General features: G+C 45.8%; 1 protein-coding gene and 1 non-coding gene across 4 annotated transcripts in view; one reads left to right on the top strand and one right to left on the bottom strand.

Annotated features, from left to right (window-relative positions):
- The window catches only part of MYO5B (myosin VB), a 360,820-nt gene that overhangs the window by 15,246 nt on the left and 318,578 nt on the right, over positions 1-26,996 (top strand). The window lies entirely within an intron of this gene.
- LOC114810741 lies at positions 5,590-5,727 on the bottom strand. Its single transcript, XR_003758436.1, has one exon. It is a non-coding gene; the product is annotated as a small nucleolar RNA SNORA7 (small nucleolar RNA).

The following is a 26,996-nucleotide window of genomic DNA, read 5'->3' as shown; positions in this document are numbered from 1 at the left end:
TGGGCCTTGGTGAGGTAGGTGCTCAGAGCCTCCCCTGCCAAATTTTTCCTCATTCTTTCATTTGTTGTAGTGGTGGTTCAGGCTAGGAAGAGATGGTTGTGTGGATGTCGGAGTAAGAGAGAGGTGGGAAGAAGACCTGGTTCTTTGCTCTCTGACCCTCACTAGACTCCATGGGGCAGGGTATTATTTGCTTGGTACCCTCATCTCTTTGTGAGATGTGTGGGAGGGGCGGGGGTGGACACTTCTTCAGGCTGGGGAGTGCTCTCTTTAGGGTTCGTAGAGCCTTTCTGGTAGACTTCCCTTACTTCTGTGCCTCACCCAGTCTGAAAGAAGGAAGAGTAAGGAGATAGAAGTGTTTGCCTGAACGGAGACAGACGGTCTTTTATGGACCCTCTGGGAAAATGTGAGCACTCTACCACCTGACAGGAGAGGAGATTTTAGAAGCGGCCTTTGAAGACTTGAAGTGAACAGAAGCCCAAGAGAACAGTTGGTTGACCTGATAAGGGCTAGAGCAGATGGTGGAATCCATCTTTTGGGTCCTCAGCTCTCAGCTATAGGCTGTCCACCTGGCCCAAGCCTATGTAGAGTGTGGGCATGCTGGACTGGGGCAAGGAGTGACCATACATTGGGGGCTGGAGAGGTCACTTGGGTCAACTCAACCCAGAGAGTCAAAGAGTTCACTTTTGTCAACTCCCAGACCATCGGGAGAGCGGCTGAGTACACTTACAGTCTTCTATACTGTAAGCTCGTTATGGACAGGAAACATGTCTGCTAATTCTGTTGTGTTGTACTCTCCTGAGTGCAATGGTGGTCTGTTGGATATGGAGGAAGAGAAAGTTCCAGGCCAGAGGGAGGACATTGGCAGAGGGTTGGTGGTGAGATTGAGGTACACCGAGTAAATTGGCATTAGAGAAGCAAAGTGTGTGGGCTAGGCTGTAGAAGGAAATGAGCAAGGTAAGGTAGGAGAGGCTGAGCTGATTGAGCTTTTAGCAAGCTCTCCTCTGAAATATAAGATGGAGAGGCTGTGATTTGAAACTTTCTACTTTTTCCTTTTGTGGGTAGTTGTCATATGCAGGCAGGGCCCGAGCTGCCCCTTCAAACCATGTTTCTTTCAATCAGTGGTATTTATTGAGCACTTACTGTGTGCAGAACACTGGACTAAGTGCTTCGGAGAGTACAACAGTTAGCACGTTCCCTGCTCATAACGAGTTTCCTCCTTGCTAGCTCTTTGCCCGGGCACCCCTTCCTCAAGGCATCCCCGCCATTTCCTCCACAGCTCCCCAGGGAAAAGCAAGTCACTCTTCACTGAGAAGGGACCTCTGCTTCTAGCCCGGCCTTGCCTAAGCCATTCCAGACACAAAGATATTTGTTCTGCTTCTCCCCTGCCTTTCCCGGTCCCCAGGGAAAATTTTACAGCTTCCTTTGAGAACCTGCTGATCCACAACCCTTGCAGCCCGGGTGTCTAGTCTAAAACTGTACTAACCTAATACTGATCCTCCAGAGGCTGCTTGAGTCTCTGGAAGCCCAAATCTCATCCCAGAAATAGATGAAGTATCCGGGGAGGTGAAATTGCTCTTTCAGGCCATTAGTGTGATGCCACTGCAGCCCCAAATCTGGGAATTGGGTTTGTTTATTAATGATTAGCAAATAAATGCTAATCATTGGGAAAAATGCTAGAGGAAAACTTCATCTAAGGTGTGTGTGCGTGCTTTAAGTCATAGTAAAAGCCATATATTGGATCTTAATTAATCCAAACTACCTTTTTACCCGATTACCTTAAGTTGCATTCTTTAGTCTGCTGCCTGGATCATTCTTCTAAAAATCGTTCAGTCCACCTCTCCCTTCTCCTCAAGAATCTCCAGGAGTTGTTCATCCATCTCCGCATCAAACAGAATCTCCTTACCTTTGACTTGTAAAGCATTCAATGAGCTTGTCCTCTCCTACCTTATCCATTTCCTTCTACAGCCTAGCCCACACACTTTCCTTCTCTAATGCCAACTTACTAAGAGTACCTCCATCTCTTTTATCTTACCTCTGACCCTTTGTCCATGTCTTCCCTCTGGCCTGTAACTTCTTCCTCCTCCATACCCGACGGACCACCATTCTGTCCACCTTCAAAGCCTTCCCTGACCCTGTCCTCATTTCCCCTTCTCCCTCTCCCTTCTGCATGGCCTATGCACTTGCATCTGCACCCATTAACACTTGGTATTCACCACCCCTCCCCTCAGCCCAACATCACTTTAGTAGATATCTGTAATTTATTTTCTCTGTCTATCCTTCTAGACTTAAACTTTCTGTGGGTAGGGCATGCGTCTACAAACTCTGTTGCATTGTTATTAAGAGCTTATTATGTGCCAAGCACTGTACTGAGTACTGGGTGAGGTTGGACACAGTCCCTGTCCCATTTGGAGCTCACGGTCTAAGCAGGAGGTAGTAGGACTTAATCCCTATTTTGCAGATGAGGAAACTGAGACACAGAGAAGTTGAGTGACTTTCCCAAAGTCACACAGCAGACATGTGGCTGAGCCAGGTGTAGAACCCAGGGTCTCTGGCTCCCAGTCCCATGCTTTTTTCCACTGTGCCTTATTGTCATCTTTCTAGCTCTTACTCCCTCCCTTACCCCCTCCACTAGGCCATACTGCTTTTCCGCTTGCCTCTAGACCGAAAGCTCCTCTTGGGCAGAGAATATGTCTGTTCTGTTATATGGTACTCTCCCAAGCGCTTAGTACAGTGCTCTGCACATAGTGCTTAATAAACTCTTGATTCATTTAAAAGTGTTTTTAAGAAAATGGGAAAGTTAACTGTGGACATCGCATAGTACAGTGTTTGCTCAGTAAATAGCACTGATTGACACGAGTGAGAGCTATGAAATTTAGAATGAGACTGTTTTAGTAAGTCATTCAAACATATCCACCTAAAATTTAACTGAATGTTTCATGTTTTTTTTTAAAGTAATTCTAATAATTATAGTAGCATTTGTCAAGGCTGGATACAAGCAAATAGGATTGGACACAGTCCTTATCCTAGGCTGGGCTCATACTCTCAATCCCCACTTTACCGATGAGTTAACTGAGGCCCAGGGAAGCGAAGTGATTTGCCCAAGGTCACACAACAGACAAGTGGTGGAGCAGGGATTAGAACCCATGACCTCCTGACTCCCAGGCTTATGCTCTATCCAAATGCCATGCAACATGCAAAATGATCAGATTGGGCACAGTCCCTGACCTATATGGGGCTTACAGAATGAGGGTGAACAGTTGTTTCATTTTACAGATGACAAAACTGAGGCCCAGAAAAGTAAAATGGTTTACTTGCCCAAGTCATTCAGTAGGCAAGTGGTGGAGCTGGGATTTGATCCTGGATTTCCTAACTCCCAATCCTATAGTTCTTCCATTAGGCCATGCTGCTTTTTGATCTGAGGCAAAAGTTTCCAGATTTTAGAAATGTTGAGAATATAGTTGGAAGACTCCTCTGCAGAAAGGAAGGGAGTTGAGTGAAGAAGCAGAGAAAGAGAAACGCCTGGAGCCACAGTTTGTTTGACATTTCCTGTCAATATTATATGAAGCGCTCCATCTGTTTCTATCTTTGAAGCCTGAGGGGCAGAGCTCGGTAGCCCAGGGCTGGTTGTGTGATGACTTTTTTGTCTGTCTCTCTCTCTGTTTACTCTGTTTATGATTCTGGCAAAAACCACATTTCCATAGTTGGGCTGGTGATGTCCAACTAAAAGTGCCTCAGGATGTCAGTAGATTCTCATCCCAATCTCCTGGTGATCCTGAAATGTAAGCGGGTGAGAGAAACTGAGATGGCAGATTCTCAGGGGAAATGTGCTCTTTTCAGAAGGAGTTACTGCCAAGGGTTTCCTGTTTTCCTTTGTGTCAGGTCTAAATAAACGAAACTCGCCTGCAAGGCAGTGGGAGGGAATGGCTGTTTCTCCTCTCTGGGAAAAGAGCTTAAACCTGAGCATATTTTAATAGGATGTTTATGTGGAGCCTGTAATCACTCGCTCATGGTGGGGAAGCATTCCCTTGGGGGATGGGCTGTAGGTGGTGAAGCCAGCCAAGACTGGAGGAAGTGTGTGTGGGGGCGGTTAGGGGAGGGCTGCTAATCCAGGAGCCTGCAGCAGTGTGGAGTGGAGTGCCCGCTGCCCCCAAGATGGAGGCTGGAGCAATCTCAATCTCTAGAGGTGACCTTGAAGAGCTGAGGTGAGGGCTGAGCTCCGAAGGAGGGAGAGATGTTAAGTGGTGCCGCCCTCCAACTGCCTCTGGCTCCACAGTATCACTGCGTGATCCGTGAAGCGGAATTCACCGCATTGGGCAATGTTGTTATCCTCACCAGCTCTTGGCTGGGGAAGATCTGGGCCGATGGCTCTTTGCCGCCTCACCCCTGCTGCTGTCTGTGTGGTTCCTGCCTTCGTAAACAGTGCCAAGCAGACGGGCAGAACAGGCAGGTAATGAATTAAAGGTAAATCCTCTCTCTTCAGAGGTGGAACGCTGAATTGTTGCCCTATTGAAAGGGTCCAGAGTTTAGACCCTAGTTGCTCAAGAGACTTTTGAAACTCAGAAAACTAACCCAGGGAGAAGTTTTGAAAGTCATGGGTCAGGCTAAAAAAATGTTCTATCTTAAGTGCCCATGACGTTGTACTTATCATGCTTGGTCTGTGATGATGTCATGAGCTGGGCAGTAGGTCAAGAACCTAAGTATCTGTTTTATCCTTTCCATGTTCTGCTTCTCCTGTCAAGCAGGGGACAAACTCCCCCTCACCTCCCACAACAGAAAGCAGTAGTAGTAGTAGTAATCATGATAATGTAATTATGATAGTTAAGAGCTTACTGTGTGCCAGGCACTGTACTATGTGCTGGGATGGATACAAGCAAATGAGGTTGGATTCAGTCCCTGTCTCACATGGGGCCTGCAGTATGAATCTTCATTTTACAGGTGAGGTAACTGAGGCCCAGAGAAGTCAAGGCCACCCAGCAGACGTGGTGCAGTCAAGACTAGAACCCAGGTCCTTCTGACTCCCGGGCCTGTGCTGTAGCTACTAAGCCACGCTGCTTCTCAAGCAAGTGATTAATAGCTTTTTCTATTGTCCTCCCCAGTGGCATGGGAGAAAGTGAGAGAGGAAGGGGGGAGAGGAGGGAGCTGATTGGGTGAGCCTCCATTCACTAGGAGATGCAAGTGATAGGGACATGCTCTGAACACCTGGGTAGATGGGGAGGCAATGCCAAGGGACTGAGCCAGCTCAATGGCCCTGAGTGGTTCCATACTTCTGGCAACATTGCCTCCTACCACCTCCCCCAGCAGCGCTCACTCCCTGTGACTCTTTTTAAGGTAGGCAAGGAAAGAGTTCCCTCTATATGTCCTTGTCTTGTCTTATGCTGTCGAGTCATCTCCAACCTATAGCGATGCCATGGACATGTCCCTTCCAGAATGCTCCACCACCATCTGCAATTGTCCTGATAGTGTATCCATAGAGTTTTCTTAGTAAAAAATGCAGAAGTGGTTTACCATTGTCTCCTTCAGTGCAGTAAACATGAGTCCCCACCCTCGACTCTCTCCTGTGCCACTGCTGCCCAGCACAGGTGAGTTTTTACCTGTAGCAGATTGTCTTCCACTCACTAGCCATTGCCCAAGCTAAAAATGGAATGGATATGCCTCTGTTTGACTCTCCCTCCCTTAGTCGAGACTGGTAGAGTACTAGAAACTCTCCAGGTGTGGCCCTGAGAGGGTCTATATGGCTAATCCCTGTTCCCCCAGGTCCTCCCTGGACTCTGGCTGTAGGAGACCAAGAGACAGAACCAGGGGCGAAGTAGAACACTTTTTGTGCCCAGAATGTGGTCTGTGGACTTTTCAATCGTATTTGAGCGCTCACTGTGCACAGAGCACTGTACTAAGTGCTTTTCCACATCCTGGAGCTGAGTCCTGGCCCATTCTGCCTTACTTCCGGCTAAGCCGAAAAGTTAGCATAGTAGGCCAATGTGTTGCGTGGTGAGAAATACGGGACAGCGTTTAGGAGTCTCTGGTTTCATTTGTTGTGGGAAGGAAACGTGTCTACCAACCAAGTTATACTCTCCCAAGCTCTTAGTATGATACTCTCCCCGCAGTAAGCACTCAGTAAATATGATCGATTGACCACTGTTCCCCTCATGCCTCCCGTCTGTTAACTGTGGCTCCTCTGACTGGCTCCTCTGACTGTGAGGACCTGGAGGAAATATGCTATTTCGACATGAAGTACTGTGTGTGGTAAAGGAAAACCCTAAGGCAAAACCCGCTCCAAACAACCCCTTCCACTTTTCAGCCTTCTACAGCCAAAGGCTTGGTTTGGGAATGAGAGATCCTGGGAATGAGACTTGTTAGGCTCCACTTTGAGTGTTTAATGCCATTTAAGTGATCAAATGAAATTTGGTGGCGACCCATTTATCTCTCAAACTTAATGTCTGGAATATGCTAATATCCGAACTTAATTTTTGGATTAGTCTTGGAAACAGTGTTATGGAGAGCATACCACGGGGTGATTTTGGAAGTACAGATGAATTTGAGAAACACATCAGAAGGGCAGGTTGCGTAGGTTCTCTTCTCACTTGGAAAGCAACATGCAGTTAAGAGCTGCAGCTGGGTTATGTCTGGGCATTTCATGCCACCCATTTCCCCCAAATGAAAAGGGGATGCCAAACCGGTTTAGTAGTCCTCTGGTTGGCATGACCCTCTGCCTTATTTTCAATCTTTAAAAGCCTCCCCGGTGAGATACCAAACTGTCTCCTAATTCTGTGCCTCAAACTCAACAGGATGCAGCCTGCCCTCAAGATACTTTTTTTTAATGACCAAGGAGGCCTCGTCCTCATCAGTCTTCTGCCTGGCACCTGCCCTGTGAATGTCTTTCCCACAGGTCTCTCTGCCAATCACTCTCACGGATTTCTGTGTACCTTTAATATGATGAAGTGTTAGGGTTGCTGGGAGCTTTAACGACATTTCCTCTGAAAGCCCTGCTTGTCTGAGTCCTGGGGAAACGAGAAAAATAAATGGGTTCCTGTGGGCTGGGTAAGATCCTTGAATGTAGGGACCATGTCTAATTTCAGTGCTACACTAGATGCCCTGAGACTTAGTGTTTGGACTCTCCCCGAAAATGCTCTGTAAAAATTTGTTGGTGATGGTTGAATGGCTACAATCAACTGGAATTAGTAGTTCTGTGAGCCTCAATTTGCTTCAGCAGTGACTCCTTTCCACCCGGTGTGGGAATCCAAACATTTTCTGATTCTGTGTCCCTCTGTTGCTGAGGGAACAGAGCAAACTCATCAGCAGCCACTGTTGTCATGTCATGCTAACTTTGTCTCACTCATATCTTTGGTGCCGCAGCTTCACTTTCTGCAAAATGGGCAGGATGAGACGTGTGCTGTCTTTCCCTCAGGTGTAATAGGGCGATGCCAGTCATGAATGAAAGCTCTTTGACGAAAAAGTGCTCCAAAAATATGACTATTACAGTGAAACTGTAAATATGTGGGGGACACCACCTTTTGAGAGTGTATTTTCCTCAGTTACTTTAAAAAAAAAAAATGATTAGCATACATAGCCAAAAGGGTGAAAGGCAGTCTTGTCTTACTCAAACCAGAGCAAAACCCTCTTCACTGAAGAATAGGACCTGTTGTCAAACCACTGCTGAGCCCTTGCCACAAAACTTTGGACTTGTGTCTTTTCAAGTCCATCCTCAAAGAGAGGGAGCTGGTCATCTTAATTTTTAATCTATTATGGCATATTAAAGGGTCGCTATGTGCTAAATCCTGGAGAAGACACAATCCCTATCCCACCCAGGGCTCACAATCTTATCCCTACTGTGCAGATGAGGAAAGTAAGGCCTAGACAGGTCTCCAGGGCACAAGGTAGATAAGTTGTGGACTCCCAGTCCTGCGCTTTTTCCTTTAGGCCTAGCAGCCTCCACCCAAGGCTGTTTTTGGTTGGTCAGAGAAAAGCAAATGCCTTTTTATTTTCAGTAGAAGTGACTGTTGACAAACCTGTCGGACTTCTTTCAAGCTCAGTCAAGGGCAACGAGTACAAGCCTCTTTCGTGCCTTGCGTTAGCAGGGTGGGGAGGGCAGTTGTCATCCTAACTCACAATTCCAGCTGTGGAATCGACTTTGCTTATGGAGCAGAGCGGTGTGTTCATAATTATCGTGTACTGCACTTTTAAATAGCACTTATCATGGAGATCTCAAAGATCTTTTCAAACATGATCTCATTTCTACTCCCCTGCTCTTTGTAAGGAAGCTTCTCTTTCCGTAACTGTAGCCGGCCAGGGTTGAGCCACCTGTGTGGGTTGATAGGAGGAAGAGAAGCCCAAGTCTATAAAGTCTTCTGAGGTTGATGCTGTGGTGAAGTCAGAAACTCAAATTTCTTGTCTCCTGGCCGTGTCTCCTGTGTAATTGTGGTATTTGTTAAGCACTTACTGTGTGCCAGGCACTGTACTAAGCACTGGGATGGATATAAGCAAATCAGGTTGGACACAGTCCCTGTTCCATGTGGGGCTCACAGTCTGTCCCCATTTCACACAGCAGGTAAATGAGGTACAGAGAAGTGAAGGGACTTGCCCTAGCTCATACAGCAGACAAGTGGCAGAGATGGGAGTAGAACTTTGTGATCTTCTGACTCTCAGGCCCATGCTCTATCCACTATAGCATGCTGCATTCATTCATTTGTATTTATTGAGCACTTACTGTGTGCAGAACAGCGTACTAAGCACTTGGGAGAGTACAGTAGAACGGTAAACAGACACATTCCATGTTCACAACGAGTTTACAGTCTAGAGGGGGTGTCAACACTGGTGGGTATAATCTCCACCAGTGCTGGCTGGGGCAGGCTCCTTCTGGGCCCAGGTAGTAGAGGATGCCTGCTTAGGAGCCATCATCTGTCGGCCCATCCCTCGTGACATCCCCCGGTGGGTAACAGAACCATTCCCATCCCCCGGTGGGAGTAGAGTAAGCTTCTGTTCCTCAGACCACTCAGCCCGCTGTGCTAGCCTAATGAATAGTAATAATAAAAATGATTATGGTATTTGTTAAGCGCTTACTGTGTGGCCGGCACTATAGTAAGCGTTGGAGTGGATGCAAGCAAATTGGATTGGACCCAGTCCCTGCCCACAAGGGGCTCACAGTCTCAATCTCCATTTTAGAGATCAGGTAACTGAGACAGAGAAGCAAAATGACTTGCCCAAGGTCACACAGCAGACAAATGGCAGAGCCAGGATTAGTATCCATGACTTTCTGACTCCCAGATCTGTGGTCTATGCACTAAACCGTGCTAATAGTCCCAGCTTTAGCTTTAGCATAGTTGTGATGATCCCAGAAGAAATAAAAGGCTGCTTTACTGACAGTCTTTCCGGAATAGCTGTAAGAATGAGAAAAGCAGTGCCATTCTTGGGCCTAACCAATGGTCCTTCCCGTCCAGATGATCTCTAATAGTGGCAACAGAGTCCTTGGAGGAACTTTTTGGTTGGCTATGTGAAGCCCGTGTGAGAAGGAGAAACAGCTTGGCCTAGTGGAAAGAGCATGGATCTGAGAGTCAGAGAACCTTGCTTCTAATCCCAGATCTGCCACTTGCCCGATGTGTGACCTTGGGTAAGTTATTTAACTTCTCTGAGCCTCAGTTTCCTCACCTGTAAAATGGGGATTCAGTACCTGTTCTCCCTCTTCTTTAGACTGTGAGCTCAGTGAGACAAGGGACTATGTCCGACCTGACTAAGTTGTAACTAACCCCAGTGTTTAGTTACCGTGCTTGACACATGGTAAGTGCTTAAGAAATACTGTAATGAAAAAATAAAGTTTTCCTTGACATCAGTCTCCGTGATTAGGGCTAGACATCCCAAATACCCCTAACCTTTCCCTTCAAAATGAATAAGAATGAGTGTAAAGGCCAAACTTGATACTACAGAAATTAGCCATTGGGGACAGATAGAAAGGCAGAAGACTTGTTCCTCCTTGTCTGCTACTGTAAGGACAAACAGAGCAAATTGGATCTTGAACAGAGCAAATTTAGGATTAAAAGTTGAATGTTTATTTGAATTACTATATTTTTGAGAGGTGGTATTTGTTACCGCAATCTTGGCAAAACAAGCATTCACTACTTTAAGACTACCAAGTGTTTTTTGGTTTGGTTTTTTTTTTTCAATCTATATAAAAGACTCCCGAAAGGTGTCTTGCCTCGAAACAGATGGAGCAGGTGACATCAGTGGTGGCCTGAAAGTTTGAAAATGTTTGCCCCCTCCCCAGTGCTACTTTTGCCAGTGAAGTTATATGTAGGCAGGGAATGTCTCTCTTTGTTGCTGAACTGAACTTCCCGAGCACTTAGTACAGTGATTTGCACACAGTAAGCACTCAATAAATAAGATTGAATGCTTTATTAAATTATATTTCTAGTTTAAAAACCAAATTGGCTCATGAGGCTAGAATGTGTAAGGGATTCTTAGCCCTCTGATTCAGTACTGTTGATGCCATAGTGGAACAAATGTTTGAAAATAGCACAGACCTGGAAAGTCTAGGTTGTTGATAAAGCTACCATCTGTGCTGCCCAACTGGGCAGGGAGGCTTAATTAATCACATGCCACCTCAGCCGGCAGTGTGTTTAGGTGTTGGCTTTTGGAGAGGATGCAGAATCTGCAGGCTGAGCTCCATCCAAAGTCCTAAATTGAGCTTCAGCATAATGTATTGGCCATCTCTGAGTGGATCCTGGGCTAGGGGGAATCATGGCTTTGATTGCTCTGCAGTATTTTCAGTTTACATAACTCTGTGCCTCAATTATTCTCATCCCTCAACCACCAGTTGGGTCATTGGAAGGCAAGGATCTAATCTCCAACTGGGCTCTTTCAGGTGTGTTGTCTGTTTCCTGATTGGTCTGTCTAATCTTTTTTTTATGGTATTTGTTAAGCACTTACTATGTGCCAAGCGCTGAACTAATCATTCATTCATTCAATAGTATTTATTAAGCACTTACTATGTTCAGAGCACTGTATTAAGCGCTTGGAATGTACATATCGGCAACAGAGACAGTCCCTGCCCTTTGATGGGCTTACAGTCTAATCGGGGGAGACAGGCAGACAAGAACAATGGCAATAAGTAGAGTCAAGGGGAAGAACATCTCATAAAGACAATGGCAAATAGAATCAGGGTGTTGTACATCTCATTAAACAAAATAAATAGGGTGATGAAGATATATACAGTTGAGTGGATGAGTACAGTGCTGAGGGGGTGGGACAGGGAGGGGGAGGAGGAGAGGGAAAGGAGGGGAGAAGAGGGTTTAGCTGCGGAGAGGTGAAGGGGGGGTAGAGGGAGCAGAGGGAAAAAGGGGGGAGGTCAGTCTGGGAAGGCCTCTTGGAGGAGGTGAGCTTTAAATAGGGATTTGAAGAGGGAAAGAGAATTAGATTGTCGGAGGTGAGGAGGGAGGGCATTCCAGGACTGCAGGCGGACGTGGCCCAGGGGTCGACGGCGGGATAGGCGAGACCTAGGGACGGCGAGGAGGTGGGCGGCAGAGGAGCGGAGCGTGCGGGGTGGGTGGTAGAAAGAGAGAAGGGAGGAGAGGTAGGAAGGGGCAAGGTGATGGAGAGCCTTGAAGCCTAGAGTAGATACAAGCTAATCAGGATAGACACAGTCCATTTTATTTATGGTATTTAAGCATTGACTGTACTAAGCGCTGGGGTATCTACAAAGTATCAGGTTGGATAAAGTCCCTTTCCCACATGGGGCTCGCAGTCTTAATCCCCAATTTACAGATAAGGTAACAGCGGCATAGAGAAATGAAGTGACTTGCCCAAGATCACACAGCATAGAAGTAGTGGAGCCGGGATTAGAACCTAGGTCCTTTTGACTCCTAGGCCCATGCTCTATCCACTCGGTCACGCTGCTGGGTTTAGAACCCAGGTCCTTCTGACTCCCAGGCCCCTGCTCTATCCTGTGAATCCCTGCCCTCACCAAAATTCCCTGCCCAAGTTAACAGAGCATGTAAAAGGTGGAGCTGGAACTAGAACACACTAAGTTGAAAACCTGGTGGTGATGGGTAGAATTTGTGAGCTCATCATCCAATAAGCCCTCAATAAACTGTTGGTAGTAATCTAAGAGCTCTCATTTCTATGTCATCTCTACACTTGTGAACTCACTGTGGGCAGAGAACATGTCTACCAACTCTGTTGTATTTTACTCTCCCAAGCGCTTAGTACAATGCTATGCCTTCAGTGAGCACTCCATAAATATCATAGATGGATCTATGCCTATCTGCCTTCTATAAGATACTTGAGAGCTCGGCTGTTTTTCTTTTTCTTCTCTCATTCCATCTGTAAATGGTATTTTTGGAGTTCTTACCTTGGGCAGAGCACTGTACTAAGCACTTGGAAGGGTACAAAACATTAGACATACTCCCTTCCCTCATTATCTCCCAAATGCTTAGCACATTTCTCTGCACTCAAATGCTCAATGAAAAGCATTAATCAGTGTGGGGCCTTGTAGAAGGTCAGATATGTTGGTCTGATGGTCTTTGAAAGGGGATTCATGGGCCAAATGGGTTGAGGAAGTAGTGCAACATTTTAAAAAAATGTCCCAGGAAGTCTAGACTTTCTTTAAGGTGATGATCAAGTTGGCAGAGGAAGATGTTTCAGTGGCTGATCAAAGTGGTGTGAGAGAATGAAACCTACATCTTCATGAGGGGATTCAAGTGGTGTATTAGACACTATTTGCCTCCATTCCCCTTACCATCTCCCTTGTTCCAGGCAGTGCTTTGAGGATCAGCCGTAGGGACGGTATTGAAGAACTGTTCCCTGTCCCCACTGAGTTGGAATTTCCTGACTGTGGCATGTTCAACCCTGAACAGATCTAGTGGTAGTCTTTTTTTTTTCCTTGAAAATGTTTTAAACAGAAGAGATCTATAGGAAGATTGGGAGCAGGAGGATGGATTAGCTGACCTTTTATGCTGTTTTCCTGTTTAGAGTTCTAGGGCAGAGAGGCTGAAATTGATGTTCCTGGCTTTTTAGTTGGAAAGTTGCATCTCTGTTTTTGTAAAGAGGTAGTCACTGTAATACCTGCCCATGCCATAAATTGTGCAGGACAAAATTCAGTCATGCGGAGTGAGAAATTTAGAAGCTTCAGTTCAGCTGAATTTTTATTTTCCTGGAGGCAAAAAACCTGCCCAAGAAGATGGACTTTACCCCATTTTGTTTGTAGATGTTTGTGGCTTGTATTTGCTTGATTGAAACCACCGTAAATGCAAGAGCATATATTGTATTTAGTGATAAAGGTAAATGTTTCTGCTTTTAAAAAATAACTTTTGAGAGGGCAAACCTCTCAAGGACAGTTGGTGACTTCTTGGAGGGAGACCATTCAAATAATCCACACTTGCTTTTAATATTAAGTCTTTTTGACCACTTAATCCAGGGTAATGCTTTAGTAATTTGTATATTGCTTCCCTGCTATTTTAGGTTTTTTTTTTTTTAAAAAAAAACCCAAACACAGAAAATAGACTGTAAACTCACTATGGGCAGGGAGTGTCTGTTATATTGTACTCTCCCAACTGCTTTGTACAGTGCTCTGCACACAGTAAACTCTCAATAAATATAATTGATCAAAGAAAAATGTCTTTGGGCAATATACTGTTATTAGGCTGGCGATTTATACCAGAAATAGAATGGCCTAGTGGAAAGAGCATTGGCCTGGGAATCAGAGACCTGAGTTCTAATCCTAACTTCACCACTTGTCTGCTGTGTGACCTTGAGAAAGTCACTCAACTTCTCTGTGCAACGGTGCCTCCATCTGCAAAATGGGGATGCAGTAGTTTTCTTCTTCCTACTTAGACTGTGAGGCTCTTGTCAGTCAGGCAGTCGAGCATTGTTGAGCATTTACTGTGTGAAGAGCACTGTACTAAGCACTTGGGAGAGTACAGTACAACAATATAACACACATTCCTTGCCCACATTGAGCTTACAGTCTCGTGGGACCTGATTGTTTTGTATCTACCCCAGAATTTAATATAGTGCTTGAGACATAGTAAGTGCTTAACATATATCACAATTTTTATTATTAGCAGAACTCCAGGACTGATTTCAACTCCGTGTCAGTGATGGGTTTGTATGTAGCTGGGTCCCATTTCCCAGTCAAGTCTAACAGGGACCAGGACCACCCAGTTCTCTTATGGAAAGATTAAGCTGTTAGAGTAGTGGTGCTGACCTTCATTTTTTTTTTTTTTTTAAATTTTCATGTATTTGTTAAGCACTTACTATGTGTCAGGTACTGTTCTAAGGGCTGAGGTAGATACAAGTTAATCAGGGCAGACACAGTCCCTGTTCACATGTGGCTCACAGTCTAAGTAGGAGGAAGAACAAGCATTGAATCCCCTTTTTGCAGTTGAGGAAACTGAGGCCCAGAGAAGTGAATTAACTCTTCAAAGATCATACAGAAAGCAAGTAGTGGAGCTGGGATTAGAACTCAGATCCTCTAACTCCCAGGCCTGTGCTAGCTCACTGTGGGCAGGGAATGTGTCTATTGTTGTACTCTCAAGTGCTTTGTACAGTGTAGCTCAGTGGAAAGAGCCCGGGCTTGGGAGTCAGAGGTCATGAGTTTGAATCCCTGCTCTGCCACTTGTCAGCTGTGTGACTGTGGGCAAGTCACTTAACTTCTCTGTGCCTCAGTCACCTCATCTGTAAAGTGGGGATTAAGACTGTGAGCCTCATGTGGGACAACCTGATTAGCCTCTATCTCAGTGCTTAGAACAGTGCTCTGCACATAGTAAGCGCTTAACAAATACCAACGTTATTATTACAGTGCTGTTATCCCTTCCCTCTCACATAAGTGAGAGGCCACTGGGCCACATTGGTTCGCTATTGAAGATGTTAGCACAGCTAGGTCCTGTCCCTATCGGCTGATCGCCAAGCCCTCCTAGAGTGTTTATAAGAACTAAGTAAAAGAGGCAGACCAAAGTAGACTTCTCTTATGTCAATCAATCAATTTACTGAGCACTTATTCTGTGTGGAGTACACTGTGCCAAGTGGTTGGGAGAGTACAGTGCAACAGGGTTGGTAGACAGGCTCATGGGGAGAGGGATGGCTAGAATTGGTTACTTTGTGCTAGTTGTCAATTCAAAAGTCTTGAGCCTGAGGCTTATTCGCAATTTTCCCATTCTTAAGCCCTAGAGAGAGTAGAGCACAACAGATGTTTAATACAGGGCTCTGTATCCAGTAAGCACTCAATAAATATCACTGATGATGCTAAACACCCCCACAGTGTACCCTATGATCTTCATCATGGGAAGCCATGTGGCTTAATGGAAACAGCACGGGCTTGGGAGTCGGAGGACATGAGTTCTAATCCCAGCTCTGCCACTTGATTGCCGTGTGACCTTGGACAAGCCACTTCACTTCTCTGTGCCTGTTACCTCATCTGTAAAATGGGGATTAAGATGGTGAGCCCCACGTGGGACAACCGGATTACCTTGTATCTACCCCAGCTCTTAGAACAGTGCTTTGCACATAGTAAGCACTTAAGTCATTATTATTATAATTTATTGAGTGCTTACAGTGTGCAGAACATGGTACTGAGCATTTGGGAACAGAGTAAGCATTTGGGAACAGAGTTGCAGGATGAGTCTCTCTTGCCCACAATGACTTGCAGTTTACAGTTATCAATTTCTCCTTCAATCTCCCCTTGCTTCAGGGGACCACTCCCTCCACTCTGAGATTCCTAGACTTTGCTTTGGGCCTTGCTTCATTAAACATTTTCTATTGCTTCCTGTCTCTCCCCCTCAAGGAGCCCAGGCCATGATGTGGTTGTCTACTTAGGATTCTCGTAAAACCGCTTTGATTCCAAGTATTGCTTTAGGCCAGAAAGGCTGAGGTCAAGTGATATCACTGCAGTTCATCTTGGACTCTTTTATCAAAGGCCAGGCATGGCTAATGTGATGGTGCTGAAGTTAATGTGTGGTAATGATTTCTCAAGAGGAGGTGTGTAGTGGCCAGTGGAGGAGGTTAGCAATGCTGATGACTGAGACCTTGAACCTTGGAGTTAAACTGGCAGATTCACTGCAAAATCAGGTGGAAAGGGAGAAGCTCAGAAACGGTATTTTTTTAATGGTATCTCTTGAATGCTTACTATGTGCCAGACACTGTACTAAACTCTGGGGTAGATACAAGCTCATCAGGTTGAACTCAATCCATATCTCACATGGGCTTCACAGTCTTATTCCCCACTTTACAGATGAGGTAACTGAGGCACAGAGAAATTGTGACTTGTTTAAAGTCACAACAGCAGACAAGTGGCAGAGCTGGGATTAGAATTAGGGTCCTTCTGACTCTCAGGCTTGTGTTCTACCATGCTGCTTCTCATTGTTGCTGAGCAAACCCTCAAATTGCACTTGACCCAGATTAGAGCATTGGAATTTTTGGGAGATGAGAACATTATGAGGTATTTGATTTAAAGTTGTAGATCCCTTGGAGGAAAACAGGAATTCATAGGGGAATATCCTCATGTTCTAACAAGTGTGCTGGGCTGTGTATGGATTTTTGTCCGTGACGGTACGGAGATTTTTACTTTGGGACAAAGTCCGTCAGACTTTTACCTGCTGCCCCAGACGGCCATCCATGCCTCAGTCTTTTTGTTGACCAAGTAAGACCAGCCTTCCACATGGCTTTGCGAAACCTCGTTATTCCCTGACTCGTCAATTCCCTAAACTCTGAAAGATGTGATCTCCTCCTGGGACTGCCCTGTGCTCATAAACATCACCTCCTCCTTTGCCTTTCTCCATCTCCCCACCATCTCTGCCTTTTCCCTGCTATGTGCCATCTGGGATGGTGTGAATCAGGGGAGAAGAGGTGTAAACAGGGTTTGTCCTTGCCCTTAGGGACATCCCCCTAGTTTGCTAGGGGTGTGAGGCAAGAAGGTCCCAGGTGGCATATGGTACAAGGAATTTTATGTGAGAATTTACTGTTCTTCCATGCCCAGAATCCTCAAAAGTTTCGTTTTTTCTTCTTTTTAATTGCATTTGTAAAACACTTACTCTGTGGCAGACCCTATGCTAAGCACTAGGGTAGGTACAAGTGAATGAGGTTGGACTCTGTACATATCCCATGTGGGGCTTGCAGTCTTAATCCCCATTTTACAGATGTGGCAATTGAGGCACAGAGAAGGAAAATGACTTTCCCAGGGTCACCCAGCAGAACCCAGGTCCTTCTGACTCCCAGGCCCAGGCTCTATCCACTAGGCCATGCTGCTTCTCAAATGAGGATGTGAGGAAGTGAGGACTGGATGGGATTGTGTGGGGAAGGAAGCCTGGGCGAAGCCATCGCCACCCTCCCCTCTCCCATCCTAGGCTGGCTCCATCCCTGCCAGGGAACCGCACCAGCTGTAGTGGGACAAAGGAAAAAGGCATTGCGGCAAGACCTAGTGGAAAGAGCACAGGCCAGGGAATTAGGAGACATGTCTTCTAATTCCAGCTCTGCCACTTACCTGTTGCTTGAACTTGATCAAGCCACTTAACTTCTTTGCCCTTCATTTCCACATCTGTAAAATGTGTGTGCAGAATACTGTACTAAGCACTTGGGAAAGTACAATATAACAAACAGTGATATTCCCTGCCCTTAACAAATACCATTTTATAAAAAAAGATTGATCCCATTTGTTGCCTAGCTATGATTCCCGATGGATGGATTCCTCCATCCTGACAGAAGCTTGGCCCCAAGAGGAGATCAGACTCCCGATCTGCTCAAGATAGGAAAGGGCACTTGAGGAGAACCTTCTGGGCGGCCAGGGAACTGTGCAGGTACCCTCTTTTTATGGTATTTAAGCACTTACTATGTGCCAGGCATTGAATTAAGCACGGGCTAGATATGGGGTAATGAAGTTGGATACAGTCCATGTCCCACATGGGGCTCACAGTCTTATTCCCTATTTTACATATGAGGTAACTGAGGCACAGAGAAGTTGTGACTTGCTCAAGGTGACACAGCAGATAACGGGGGAGTGGCCCGTGTTCTGGCCACTAGGCCCCGCTCCTCAACCTACTGGTTTGAATGCTGGATTTGGGGGCCTGAGAGGCAAAGTGTTTGTCCCCTTCCAGCATCCCTGGCCGTACACTGAATTCTCTTCTGACTCCCTTACTGGCTGTCTGTAGTCCTGGGTTAATCACATAGCCTGTCTGTTCCGCAACAATCTCCTTCCCACAGGATTGTGCAGGCTAGACTTGTTCCCTCTATCAAACCGGATAAATCCAGAAGGCCCTTTGCCAGTTCAGGGAGGCTCCTGGAATTCTACTGGAAATTCCACGCAGTGTAGGAGGGCCAGCCAGCCTCAGATTTCAGTTCTTCCCCCCAGTTAGAGGTTACCAGAGTCCACACTGCCTATCTGCTCACTGCTCAAGGGCCAAATAACCTGCTGCAGGGACTCCCCTCTCATCAATCCAAACGTCCTCTCGGGTGAACGGAGGAGTCATTTCAATTTTCCTCGGCCCTTATCTATTTAGCCCTTGTCACATAAGCATTTCCACCTGCCACTTAGTCTTGAATGGTTAACTGGTTCTGTTTCCATCAATATTTCATAGACAGGAAGCTGTGGAAGTGTCTTCCCTCTGCAACAATGAAGGAAAATAATCAAATCCTGCCTTTGAAAGATTTTGGAGACTTGAACTCCATCAACTCTCTTTGTTTTTCCCTTTCCACTCTCTTCTCCCACTACACCCCAGTTCGCACTCTTTCCTCTCACTGTGCCTCTTTTGGAAGACTCTCCCATTTCTAAACCCTTGTTCACACCCTCCCTCCTGCCTGGAACTCACTCCCTCTTTACTGATCTCCTCATCCTCTAAGCCCTTGTGAAATCACATTTCCTCTGAGAAACCTTCTCTGATTAATTTTTTAAATTTTTAATAGTTAAGAGTTTTTATATGCCAGGCACTTTCCTAAATGTTGGGGTAAATACAAGCTAATTAAGCTGGACGCGAGTCCATATACCACATGGGACTCACAGTCTTAATCTGCATTTTACAAATAAGGTAATTGAGAAACAGAGAAGTGAAGTGACTTGCCCAAGATCACATAGACAGGAGGCAGAGCAGGATTAAAACCCAAGCCCTCCTGACTTCCAGGCCCATCCACTAGGCCATATAGCATATTTTCTCTCTAAGACTTCTTCCCCTAACTACCCCTGACCTCAGTACTTTTGTGCCAGTTAAGCATTTATGTGCTCAGTTATGTAATATTGACTTGTGTACATTATTTAATCCCATACTTATCTATGTACCCATTTGGTCTTCTCCTCCTATCCGTAAAATATTTTGTATTTCCTTTCCCCTCATTAGACTCCTTGAGAAGGGAGATTGTCTTCTAATTCTATTATATTCTTCCAAGGGCTTAGTTCGGTGTTCCACACATCATAGATGTTCAATAAATACTATCGATAAATTGATCTTAAAAATTATGCCAGTGGAATGTGATATTGCTATGGCGAAGTCATTGCCTCCTGGGTTCTGAAGGGCGTGTATGTTGAACTCTGTTGGATTGCATAGGGAATTCACAGCATCAGAAACTGGAAGTGGAAATCATTAATGTTGGTATTAAGCGCTTACTATGTGCAGAGCACTGTTCTAAGCGCTGGGGTAGATACAGGGGAATCAGGTTGTCCCACATGAGGCTCACAGTTAATCCCCATTTAAAGATGAGGTAACTGAGGCACAGAGAAGTTAAGTGACTCGCCCACAGTCACACAGCTGACAAGTGGCAGAGCCGGGAGTCGAACTCATGACCTCTGACTCCGAAGCCTAGGCTCTTTCCACTGAGCCACACTGCTTCCCAATAATAATGACATTCACTAAACACGTACATGCAAAGCACTAGAGAAATCCAATAACATTAGCTGGAGACTGTCCTCAGATCACAGGACTCTCATAATCCAGAGCTGAGGAAGAGGCAGGGAGTGACAGATACTAAGGGAATGACTACAGGGTAAATTCAACAAAGGAAACACAATTCCATAAAAACAATGTCTGTGAGAATACACAGGCTTGGGGGTCAGAAGGACCCGGGTTCTAATCCTGGCTCTGCCGCTTGTCTGCTCTGTGACCTTGGGCAAGTCACTTCATTTCTCTGTGCCTCAGTTTCCTCATCTGTAAAGTGGGTATTGAGACTATCAGCTCCATATGAGACAGGCACTGTCCAACCTACTTACCTTTTATCTACCCCAGTGCTTAGAACAGTGCTTGGCACATAGTAAGCACTTAACAAATTCCACAATTATTATTATTATTAATACTCATTCAGTCCTTCCACGGAGGGCCTAGTCCTCCCTGCTCTAGACTGTAAACTCCCTGTGGACAGGGAATATCTTTGTTATATTGTACTCTCCTAAGCACTTAGTACAGAGCTCTTCACACAATAAGCACTCAATAAATATGACTTACTGACTGCTCTGGGCAATGCTGACTGCCTCCAGCCGCACTGCCATGACTTCCTCAGTCTGCTCCAGCATTCTACAAGTTGTTTTTCTGATGCCCTGCACCCCTGCAGGCGGTGGCTTGGGACCCCAGAGCTAGTGGATGGGGAGGGAGATGGTCCGCCCAGAAAGGAAGACCCCCCCCCCCCCCCCCCAGTCCTACTCTTAGCCTCCTGGAAAGACAATACCGGCATCACCCAAGATAGATAGTATTCTATTTGATGTTTTTGTTAAATCCTTCAGAGACAGAAGTTTCATCTCCCTGAACTGTCAGAGTAGGTGTGGCAGCAGGGGAGAGTCTTGGGAAGGAGAACAAGGTGGTTGCCCTGGGATGGTGGACAATGGAGGTGTAGAAAGGGATTCCAGCCCCCTGGTCTTCCCCTCCCTGGGGTCCTACAGAAGTGCAGGGGGAGAGACCAAGAAGGAAACCATGCTGAGCCTCTGGACTTGGAAAGTAGCTGGGAGCAGCTTTTAGCTGGCAATCTGGGAACCCACTTGAGCAGCTGAATTCCACTGCAGGGTGCTTTAGATGACCACATAGTTGGTAGTGCTGCTGCTGGGCCATCACCAGCTCACGAGCTTGCCTGTTCCAGGATGCTCTCTCAGGGAGCCCTGTGGATAGGGAGACCATGCCTCTTCTTCCTCCTCCTCCTCCTCCTCCTTCCTCCTGCTCCCTGCCTCCGGGGTGAACCTGGGGAAAACAGATGGTGAAGGCTAGGTAGGATAGGCTTTCCCTCACCCCTAGAAAAGCCAAGCACCAAGGTGGATGGCAATACTTAGTACAGTGCTCTGCACACATTAAGCTCTCAATAAATACAATTGACTGACTCTTGTGGCAGGGAGGGAGACAATAAAAGGTGGTTGCAAAGTCAGCCTTCTCATCCCAGTGGGAAAACATTGTCCAGTTCTGTTGCCAGGTCCTGAGAATCAAAACGTTTTTCCTGTGTCTAAATTCTGTCTTGCTGTAATTTTAAACCATTCTCTGTCACGTAGAATTCACTGGTGAACATACGGATAACCCCAGGGCTCCACCGAGCCCACATCTTCAGAATATGGGGACAGCGACTGTAGGGGTTGTCTTTTTTTAATGTCAGCAGAGCGGCAGAAGATTGCTACAGTATCAGGCTAGGTATTTATTGAGCACTTACTATGTGCAGAGCACTGTACTAAGCACTTGGGAGAGTATAATGCAACAGTGTAGTTAGACACGTTCCCTGCTCACATTGTGTTCCCTGGCTGTGGGCTCTTGAAGAACTCATTTAGTCCCATGGCTTCAACTATCACCTGTATGTGGATGATTCCCAAATCTATATCTCCAACCCTGATCTCTCTCTCCTCTGCAGTCTCCCATTTCCTCCTGCCTTCAGGACAGCTCTACTTGGATTTCCTGCCAACACCTCAAATTTAACATGTCCCAAACCAGAAGTCCTTATATTCTCACCCAAACCCTGTCCTCTCCATGACTTTCCTAACACTGTAGACAGCACACCATCCTCCATGTCTCACAAGCCCTTAAACCTTGGCATTATCCTTAACTCATCTCTCTCATTCAACCCACATATTCAATCTGTCGCCAAATCTCGTCAGTTCAACCTATGCAACATCACTAAAATCCGCCTTTTTCCTCTCCATCCAAACTGCTACCCCATTATTCCAAGCATTTATCCTGCCTTGATTACTGCCTCAGCCTCCTCGCTGCCCTCCTTGCCTCCTGTCTCTCTCCACTCCAGTCCATACTTCACTCTGCTACCTGGATCATTTTCTACAGAGCCATTGAATCCGTGTTTTCCCCACTCCTCAAAAACCTCCAGTGGTTGTGCATCCACTTCCGACTCAAACAGAAACTCCTTGCCATTGGCCTTTAAAACATTCCATCACCTTGCTGGTTTCCTAATGCAACCCAGCCTGTACCCTTGATTCCTCTAATGTCAACCTGCTCACTGTAGCTTGATTTTGTCTATCTTGCTGCCTACTTCTTTTCCCAGTGCTGCCTCTGGCCTGGAATTTACACCCTCTTCATATTCAACAGACGATAGCTCTCCCCACCTCCAAAGCCTTATTGAAGGCCCATTTCCTTCAAGAGGCCTTCCCCAACTAATACCTCATTTCCTATCCTCCTACTCCCCTTCTCGATCACCACTGCACTTGAATTTACACCCTTTATTCACCCCTTCCTCAGCCCCACAGCACTTATGTACATATCCATAATATGTGTATTTATATTAGTCTTTCTCCTTCTCTAGTCTGCAAGCTTGTCCCTGCAGGGACGGGGAACATGTCTACCAACTCTGTTATATTGTACTCTCCTTAGCACTGAGCACAGTGCTCTGTACACAGTAAGTGCTCAATAAATGAGTGAATGTGTCTTGAGGGAGTTGTTCCATTAAAGCATAAAGATATTCACGTTATACTGTATTCTACTATATTGTACTATCTTAGTGATTAGTCAGTGCGACTTTTATTTTTACAGTTCGTGAAAGTATGAACTGGTACTAGGTATTGATCACACCATAATGTTGGCACTTTAGAAATGGTTCATGAGGATCTCAGGAGAATTCTGAGGTCAGTTCAATACCTCATTAAAACCTGGGATCTTTGGGAGGTGTCTCATATTGCAGTGAGAAATGCCTTTCTCTGAAATCAGCAGGGAAAGATTTTTCTAGAGAAATTTAGTGCTGTGGAGCAGCTTGTTTAAACGGTGACTTTGTAAAAGTAATTCCATTTAATTCCCGAGTTCCTTTAATTGTAAGAATTTTGGAAGCCATTTGAATTCCCATTAATTCTTTTGGCTGACAGCCCGGTGACACTGTCGGGACTAAATCAATCAATTGAAGAAACACTGACTTGAAAATTATTTAATATAACTGGTAACTAGCAGTTGGAGAGAGGAAATAGCACAACCTGGTTTGTAAGGATTTAATGAATTTTTTTCAGGCAGGAGTGTTTGGTTAAGACAAGATAGCTGAAACTCTTGTTTCTTTTCTTTGTCACTGACTACTGTTTTTAGGGCTGAGGACAATTCAACCTCGGGTTCCTGAACCTTCTAAGTTCAGCTGGTTACTGGTTCATATTGTGGCTGAAGCACCACACACACAGTACACTTCAGCAGAGGGAGCTTCCACTCATAAATAAATCTTTACATTTTGTCCCTTCATCCTGAGAGCTGCAGCAAACCACCATGTCACCCTCCCAGGGGCATTGAGCACGAGCAGTCCGAAGGGCTAAATATCCCTGAGTCAGGGCTTGGGTGATTTCTCTTCAGCTTCAATTAGGGAGACATTCAAGTTACCTATGAACGTGACAGCCAAAGATAATTTCACAATTCTGGGCTTTAGTATTCTACTTGGGGTGACTAGTTCTATTAATAATCTCTTTTCTCTTGTTTGCTCCTCCTTTCTCATTCCCTCCCTTCCTTTCTCGATCTCCCTTGTTACCCACTTTCCTGTGGGTATGTGAATCTGTACTGGACAGGGAACAGACTACCTGTGAATAGGACTGTCCCTCATAAAAGTATGACCGGCTACTGGAGGTGGGGATGTGGTTACAGGTGCAGGGGCTCATATGGAAGGCCACAGAGCGGTAGGACTGGGGCATATTCTCCAGAAGGAATGGATTTGTTCACCAGGCCTCAGGATAAGGCAGCAAGGGGAAAAGAGCATAAGATAATTTATATGTCAATTTGAGAGATCAGGCAAGGAGAAATAAACTACACCATCAAGGCCCAGGAGGACCCTGGTGGCTATTCTAGCTCCTGGCTTGTAGAGATTTCTGCATGTTCTCTTCAGGGTTAATCTGACCTTGACTGGGGTTGGGAGTGGGAGGGACGAGAACAGGGTAAATGAGTGTGGAAATGAGCTAGACTAGAGCACCGGCAAATAGAGGGAAGGGTAGTCTAGCTGCCCTCTGAGATTCTCTTCTACTGTGTCACCCAATGTTTAAGGCGCCCAAGTAGAGGTAGCAGGAGTCACAGTCTCCTTCCTCCGCCAATCTGCAGGGCAGAGCAGAGATGCATCTGTCACTGGGATTGTTGCATCTGATCCTGTCAGTGCCTATCTCTCCGTCTGTGGATTGGCACATAGATATTCTCTGAACCTCAGCCTCTTACAGGGTAACTTCCAGAGAGGCCCAGGAATGCTCTCTTCCCAGTTCTTCACTTCCTCATTTTAGCCTTTGAATCAGGCTTTCATTATAGCAAAACCTGTTGTTTCACTCCCCTCTCTCTCATAAGGGAAGCAAACTCTGGGCCTTTGTTCCCAGGGCAATACAATGTGCTTGCTTTCTCTCTCTCTTTGTTTGTAGGTGTGATAGAGAGAGAGAGAGGAAAAAAGGGAGTGTAGGAGACAGGTGTGCAAGGGGTCAGGAAACAACCATTTAGAATGAAGTGTGAAGGAAAATGTGACTTACTGCTACCATTTGGGTTGAAGATCTGAAGGGGAAGTAACAATTTCTGGTATAGAAAAAGCATCTTGATTGCCCCCTAAGGAGCACACTTGTTTGCAGAGGGTCAGTTTAATGGGTTGAGATGTGTGAGATGAGACTTCTAAATTGCTAAAACAGGTGAGCTGCTGGCTCACTGGAGGATTTTGGGAAAGCTGGATCTGCTTTCCAGCATCCAGCTTTCTCTCCCGTGAAACGGTTTCAGACCCCCCCCCCCCCCCCCCCCCCCCGAGAAGCCCTGTGGGTTGTTCGTGGTTTTTAGCTGATGTTGGAGGTGAGGACTGGAGAATCTGTTTTAGGATTATCATTCCCTAGGGGCTTGGCCGGTCTAAACATGTTGCATTTCTGCTAGGGATTGATCAGCTTCAATTCACATGGTAACTTGCTTTTTCTTATACTCCTCCTATTCCTTTTTTTTTTTAATGGTACTTACTACATGTTTCCTATGTGTTGGGCATGACAATAAGCACTGGGGTAGATTCACGATCAGGTTGGACACGGTCTCTGTTCCACACGAATCAGTCTGTCCGGGGGAGGAGGGTTTCGTCTCCATTCTACAGATGTGGTAACTGAGGCACAAAGTTAAGTGGTTTGCCTAATTTCACACAGCAGGTAAGTGGCAGAGCCAGGATTAGAACCTAGGTCCTCTGATTCCTGGGCCGTGCTTTTTCCACTAGGACATGCTGCTTCCACAGATCTTTCAGCTCAGAGATTGATTTGAACCAGAATATCCCTTTCTGGGCTGCCTTTATTCGATCAGCATTCGCCCTACCCACACCTTATCATGTTTCAAACAGAGGGCCTTCCCCTCCCTTAGACTGCATATATAGTAGTTACTCCAACAGTTAGTACAGTATTTGGCACATAGTGTGATTATTATTACAAGGATGACTGCTTCAGTTGAGGCGAAGGACAGTAATAACATTCATTAATTGCCTAATAATAATAATGATGCCATGTGTTAAGCTCTTACTGTGTGCTAGGCACCTTACTAAGCGCTGGGGTGGATGCAAGCAAATCTGGTTGGACACAGTCCTTGTTCCACATGGGACTCAGTCTTATTCCCCATTTTACAGATGAGGTAACTGAGGTACAGAGAAGTTAAGTGACTTTCCCAAGGTCACACAGCAGACAAGAGGTGGAGCTGGGATTAGAACCTAGGTCTTTCTGACATCCAGGCCCATGTTCTATCCACTATGCCAAAAATGTGTGCAGAACACTTTTACTAAGCACTGGGAAAGTATCTTGACTGTGAGCTCAATGTGGGCAAGGAATATCACTGTTAATTGTTATATTGTACTTTCCCAAGCGCGTAGTAAACTGTTCTGCACACAGTAAGCACTCAATAAATATGACTGAATGAATTCACTTGACACAATTCCTGGCCCTCAAGGGGCTCAAAGTCTGTGGGAGAAGATGGGCAGTGTAAGAAGTTTCAGTTTATTAATAGCTGGATTAAGTCAAACAATGGTATTTGAGTTCTTACTGTGTTCAGAACCCTGTACACAGTGTTCGGGAGAGTACCAGCTGAATAAGTAGAATTGGTAGACATGATCCCTGCCCCTAAGGAGCTTACAATCTAGTGCATGGGATTCCCGGCAGGTTTCCCTGTGCCTAGCAGCCGGGCAAAGATGAGTTTTCAAGGACCAGGCTCAAAATTGTACCATAGCAGGGAGTCCTGAGAGTCACAGGAAACTGGGTACTTTAAAGTCCGGGAGGAGAGAAAGGGTAATTGGTAGCAGGGAGGCTGAAGGGAAAGAGGAAAGGTCTTGATTGCCTATTTCATGCATCCTAGGTTTGCACCTACCAAACAGTTTACATTTTCTTGGCTTCACAGTGAGTGGTCAATAAATACGATAGATTATTCAGGTGGTAAAAATATTCCTCTTTGTATAAGATGGGAGGGCAGGGGTCCTCTTAAGTCAGCACCCCAATATCTTGGCCCACCCATCTCCTGCTGAAGACACCTCCCCCCCTCCACTTCTAATAGGTGGAGAGCACTTGCTTAAGTAGGCCGGAGGGGATGAAAGACAACTTTCATATCAGCTCTCCTGTCAGTAAGTTGGTTGTATTTACTGGGGGCTTACTGTGTGCTGGTCCCCCCTGCCAGCCGTATGTCTACATGAAG

This window comes from Ornithorhynchus anatinus, chromosome 3 (genome assembly GCF_004115215.2).
Source record: "Ornithorhynchus anatinus isolate Pmale09 chromosome 3, mOrnAna1.pri.v4, whole genome shotgun sequence".
NCBI lineage: Eukaryota > Metazoa > Chordata > Mammalia > Monotremata > Ornithorhynchidae > Ornithorhynchus > Ornithorhynchus anatinus.
This window is presented reverse-complemented; position numbering and strand designations above follow the sequence as displayed.